At 33.8% G+C, this 6012-nt stretch overlaps 1 protein-coding gene across 2 annotated transcripts in view; it reads right to left on the bottom strand.

The window, feature by feature from the left end:
* The window catches only part of LOC129786302 (gamma-aminobutyric acid type B receptor subunit 2), a 59580-nt gene extending 53831 nt beyond the window's left edge, over positions 1 to 5749 (bottom strand). For both annotated transcript variants that reach the window (XM_055821217.1, XM_055821216.1), the window contains exon 1: positions 5373 to 5749. The gene's annotated coding sequence lies outside the window, so the exon portion shown is untranslated. The remainder of the gene's footprint in view (positions 1 to 5372) is intronic.
* Between the last annotated feature and the right edge of the window lie 263 nt (positions 5750 to 6012).

Raw genomic sequence — 6012 nt, forward strand, 5'->3', positions numbered from 1 at the left:
TTAAAAAAAATATATCTCCGCAATTTTTATATTTCTTTAATTCTTTTTAAAATCATTTAGAAGCTATCTTAAACTATTTTTCATGCCCTTAAATGTTTAAAGTCCTTTACGTTATATATTTGATTTCAATCTTATAGAAAGCTTAAATTTCCTTAAGCCCTGCTGAATGTAATGGGTAACCTAATCAGAATTAGCTCTCAGCTGCAACCCAGAGAATTGCTACAAACTGCAACGAAGCACAAATGGAAACATTTTCATTGTAAGTTATACGTTGAAAGCTGACTAAATACAATTTACCGCATTCTGTAGATCACTCTATATTGGAATTCATCGCCTCTTTGAACCACCTCCACCTACCCCATTGCTTTTCGAATGCTGCATACTCTTCCCCACACAACCCCAATGGGTTTAAGCTTTAGAGGGGGATAATGCTTTGGGAACTTTTGAAGTTGGTATTGGAGATTTTTATCCGAGAAATATGGGATTGATACATGGGATTTAAAGGGAAAATCTGCCTCAATCGAATCCACGTACAACACAGTATGTTGTAAAACTTTAAAAATTCTAATGGAAAATTCATGGAATTCACTTCTTTCTTTTTTTTTTCGTTGAGACAAGCATCGTGCCAACTTTTGTGTGAAGTCATCTAATGAAAATTGCAACTACATGGGTAGAAAGTTAATCGCGATGAACTTTCAACCTTCGTCCAGTACATCGCCTTTATGCCTTATGTGCTCCATTGGACCAAGGAAGGAAGAAATCTGAAATAATGCTTTACCCATCCCAATAGCGCTATATGTATGTATACCTGCGTGGCGGAATGAGGCGAAAAATAGCTGAATCGCTCACAATTTCTGTCAGCAGAAAATCTCCATTTTATTGGGGGATACACCTCCGTGAGAAAGTTTCTTCTCTTCATCCATTTTGGTGACAGATTTGTGCCGTATATATCGAAAGAAAGGAAGCAGGATGTTGAAGCATTTTCAGATGGATTTTTTTCTCTTTCTCTTATTCAAAAGCAAGGAGAGAAGGGAAAAAACCGATCCCGAGTGTGGGTTTTTTTTTTTGAAACACACAGGGGAGGGTGTGGGAAAATTTTTGCATATGCTACCCTCTGCGGGAAAAATTGATTTTTCACATTTCACCCAGAAACTTCATCGTTGCCAAATGTCCCATGAATTTCAATATGAAAATATAAAATGGGAAATTATCAGAATGAGCACTTCAAAGATATTTTCCATTCCATTGAATAATGTCAGAATATTTTGAGTTTTATTTTGAGAGTTTGCAAAGGGAATATTTCCTCTTGTATTTTGCAATTTTGCAATCACAGCATGAGTTGAATGTGAGCTTTTAACTTTTTTTTTTTGACTTTTCTGTAAGCTTATTTTATTTAATTTTTGTTTCAATTCTAAAGTACTGGCTTTTAAATGTAAGGAAGTTTCACTTAATAAAAAAATTTCAATAGATTGAAAAACTTCTAAATATAAAATTAATTTAAAATTTGAAACCAAAAATTATACAGATAGAAATTTAATTGCTTTAAACAACTCGCGGAAAAAACATTTAAATTCAATGTTTGAAAATAAATGTCATTCGAAAAAGCTACCACACCGATTCCAATCTCAATTTTTGCTGAAATTCCCATTCATCAATTTTGCTTTCACTCAGATTTTTATTGCAAATATCCGCTGATATTTTGCATCGCCCAAAATGTCACACAGCATATGAATTCTTTTTTTCCAATTACCAACATTTTATTTTCAGATCTAATCCAATCCGCCCTTTGATGCAATGACAACATTTTTTTCGCGAAAATTAGTATTTTTTTCCAAGAAATATTTTGTGCATTCACAACATGAGCCGCAGATTTTTTTCCATTTTCCCACAGCCAAATTACGCATGCCACCAGGAAAATTTCAATAATTCACTTTACCAAGAAAATGTTAATAAAATTTTCATTCTCCGTGTATGTTATTTTCCAACGTAATGAAATGGAAAATCTACCCTCGGGGAATGTTTTGTTTAGGAGTATGGTTACCTAATTATGTACATATATACGCAATCATTGGATAATGTTTCGTCCTCTCTAATTTTGCGTCAAAAAATAATCCAACAGAAAAAGGCTTCCATTAGGATTAATTTGTAAATATTTGTCCAAAAATATACTCTGCGCCCCCCTTCTTGCGTAATGCTTCAATTAACTCCACATGTACATTACAAAGGTGATGTTGTTGTGTAAATAATAATACCCATAATAGGTCCTTCGCTATTCTCGTATTTCCTTACAAAGGACAACACCGCCTCATACTCCCACCTAAATACTCAAGGGTAGGTATATGTATATTCCTCCTAGGCAATAAACACTTACAGGTGGAAACACATTCTCAATGGGGTAAAATATATCTATTTTCAACAATAAATTGTTTGTTAATTTGTTCTCATTTATAAGTATATTATAAAAGTAAACTATACGGTCATATCCTGCTGAAGGATCGACTTTTTTCAAGAAAATTTCATAAATATTTTATTTCTTAGAAGAAGCGACTAAATTTCTATTAAGTTTTGTTTCAATTTTTATAAAAAAAAAGAAATTTTAAGTATATTATCATTCTTTAAATTTCATAGAATTATTTTTATTGAATTTTGTGAATAAATCTTGAAGATTTTTTATTCTTAAAACTTTCATTCACCCTTTTAGCCCCTGATGAAAGTCCCCAAGATTTTCATTAGCAGTTAATCGTCATAGAATATTTAAAAGATACATTCACAATTTCTTTTTCTAAACAAAAAAAAAACATCTATTGGCCATAAAATTTCCTCCCTCAATATCTGTCTCAGAATACCATCACAAAACTCGATTTGTTTTTATATCTTTTCTTGCTTTGGGCATTTTTAGATTAAATTAGATAGCTTTTCCCATTGAATGTGTAATACACATCGCTCATTCGTGTATCACCCTGTACCTTGTAACAAATTCATCCATGTTTATGTATTCTTAACTCTGTTTTATATATATTCAGGTACGTTTAGCAGCAGTGAAAGGAGCGTTGGTTGGTAGAGATAGTAATCCTGAAGAATTATTGTGCCAAATTCCACGTGTTAAATGGTCTCTGGCCGGAAATTTGCCTCAGACTATCTGTGTGTATATTGTATGGGGGCGAAATGTAAGTGAATATATTCAATTTAGGGCTGCGAAAAGAGTGTTTATCTGAAAAATTAAGAGGAGCCCGAGATAGGGTTCTGTGAAAGTAGCATTGGGGCGTCTTATGGGTGGGGGGGTGACGAAAAAGTGCTCTTCTGGCCAGAAAATGCGGGCATATAAGTGGAGGAAAATTGCGGGTGAATCGCAAAATTATGTAGTGTTTCAGGCACGGTGGGGCATTAATTCACATCTCTTTCTCACCCTGGAAAAGCTCTTTTCTGCAACCCCTTCATACCAGCAGTCGCCCATTTCGCCATGAGAAAATTCTCATTTCCACCCTCCCTCAGTCCAGACCAGACACTATGGCGAGGGTTGGTGGAGTAAATTGCCTGGGCGGTGGATTCTTGTGACAGACTTGTCCGCAGTCATGTCGATTAGCTCTCGGTGTTGTGTGGTGGTGCGACGAAAGAAAAGGGCCACAACACACATGGAGTGATGATAACAATCCCCCTGGACAGAGTACTCGCAGGATACGGATGGGCTTTTTATCGGTAACAGCCCATCATCATCTAATATAATTTGAGTGAACCACTTTGTATATTTCCTCCGCTTTGGTTCTCCCTCTTTACCCCCCCCCCCTATTTTATCTATTTATTGCAACACAAGCGCAAGGAAAAGTTTGCGAGGGAGCTTTTCCTCAAAAGGCGCTCCCCCCCTTCAGGCTATTTTGCCACCCTCGCAGGCTTTTTGCTGTGTGCCAATTGTTGGAAAATTTTACAATGTTAGAACGACGTTGTGACTTGAAAATTCAATAAAAATGAATTTTCAGTCACTACACCGGATGCATTCACACAGTCTTGATCTGAAAGACGTTGATAAATTGTTTGAAAAAGCTGAGAATGATGCATTTTTGGATGCACATTAAATTGAATTTGTTAAGCAAAAAAATGTTATTTTTTTAAGTTGAGAAATGTTACAGGAGGGTGTATAAAATCATAATTTTTTTTATAAAGTTAGATTTAATTTTCTTCGCACACAAATGTTTGAAAATTTTTTTTACGCGGAAGTAATATATTTTTTTGTAAAAAAAATTAATTAGAGTCCGATTTGGACGTATTTCTATATATTTTTTTAATTTATGTAAATTAAAGCCATTTTAGAGCAACACAAGAAGCTTTCAATTTGCTGAATTTTTGCCAAGAATTTTCCGAATATTCACATATGTGAATAATTTTGAATATTTGAATAAATATTCAGCAATTTATACTACAAAATTCATTTATTTCTGAAATAGATTTTCGAAGCATTTCTAAGCTTTTCCAAAATTCCTGCATAGCCCAAGTATTCCATGTAATTTTCACATCTATTCTTTGAATAAATTCTTTTTTCTCTATGCTCTATTCTATCCTAATTTTAAACAAAAAAATGTATTTTATCTATTTTCTTTCTTTTTATTACTTATAGGCGCTTTGCTGATTCAAACCGGCTTTTCCTTTAGGGCTTTTCTGGAAAAGTACAGAGTGAAGCTTTTACAAGAAAAAATACTTCTGACATTATATTCAATGAATCGTTAAAGTCATAAATCACAGCTTAATCGTATAAATTGAGTTAGTTGACCCTCAATTTAATCTCCTAAATGGGGGTCCACCGAGTCAACATTTCTATGTAGGTACATACCTACATAAGTATGTAGTTTGAACCTCTTTCAATGGTAAACTCATTTAAAATAAAACTTTGCCTAATTAAGCACACTCACAGAGGATAAATGGAAATTGTGTTGGAATAGTCGAACCTCTGTGCTGTCGCCTGAACTTTTTACGTCAATTGAAATGTGAACCCTAAAATAGATAATCTCTCTGCATATATAGTTTAATTTAATTTTGTGAGATTTAATCAATACTTTCGGATAGCTTTTCACGACGGAAAGTTTTGTGATTTCAATTTTATTCTATATAGGCATTTTGTGATAGAATATCTTTTTTAATGTAACTTCCCCCTAAAGGTGTTTTGGGTCACCCCATACCAATTTTTCCGATGAATTGGATGATAATTAATTTAAATTATTTTCTCTTCCGTGCCCACGTTGGATTTTTTTTGTCTTTTTGGGAGGTTTGGTATTGAACCGGGTAGGTCTTTTGCTATCTTGCTCTCTCTCTCGGTTTCTATTGACTTGTACATTAAGGAATTGAGGGGGTGGTTTTCTTGTGGGTTGATATTTCACACACACCTTAGAGATACACTCGAGGTTTTGTCACTCAATTGAGGAGGACATCTGAAGCTGCCGTCGTCCGGATATCACACCACGCAGCTCCTTGGGGACAGCCCAACGAACAAAATAAGTTCTATAGTATTCTCATTGAATACTTCAAGTAAAATTTATAAAACCATGAATATCCTAGAGAACGCTTGTAGATAGCTCATATATGTCTCTCAGACCATTATGAGCCAATCTGGCGCACTAATAAGGGCCTACAAGAGTTCTCTAGGATTATCCTATAACAGTGTTATAACTGTCTATGAAAAATATTATAAGAAGTTTTGATTGCTTATTAGTGCGTCTTGTAATACACTATGAGAAACTTATAGGACTGCTTATAGGAACGTTATAAAACTTACGAAAAAAATCGTAAAATTTTTAAAAAAGATTTTTAATTATTATTTTTTTCCAATTTTCTATATTATTGTGATTTTTTTGATATTTCGTATTTATATATCATTATTTTGTGATTATATTATATGATTAATTCATTAATTCATATGTATAATTGATGAACATATGTCTTGGATAACTTCCTCTGCATTCCGGGAACATATCTGAAAGAGTTAAGAATACACACATATCTTGCCAAGCAAGTGTGTGAATTTCG

The sequence above is a fragment of the Lutzomyia longipalpis genome, chromosome 1 (assembly GCF_024334085.1).
Source record: "Lutzomyia longipalpis isolate SR_M1_2022 chromosome 1, ASM2433408v1".
NCBI classification, from domain to species: domain Eukaryota; kingdom Metazoa; phylum Arthropoda; class Insecta; order Diptera; family Psychodidae; genus Lutzomyia; species Lutzomyia longipalpis.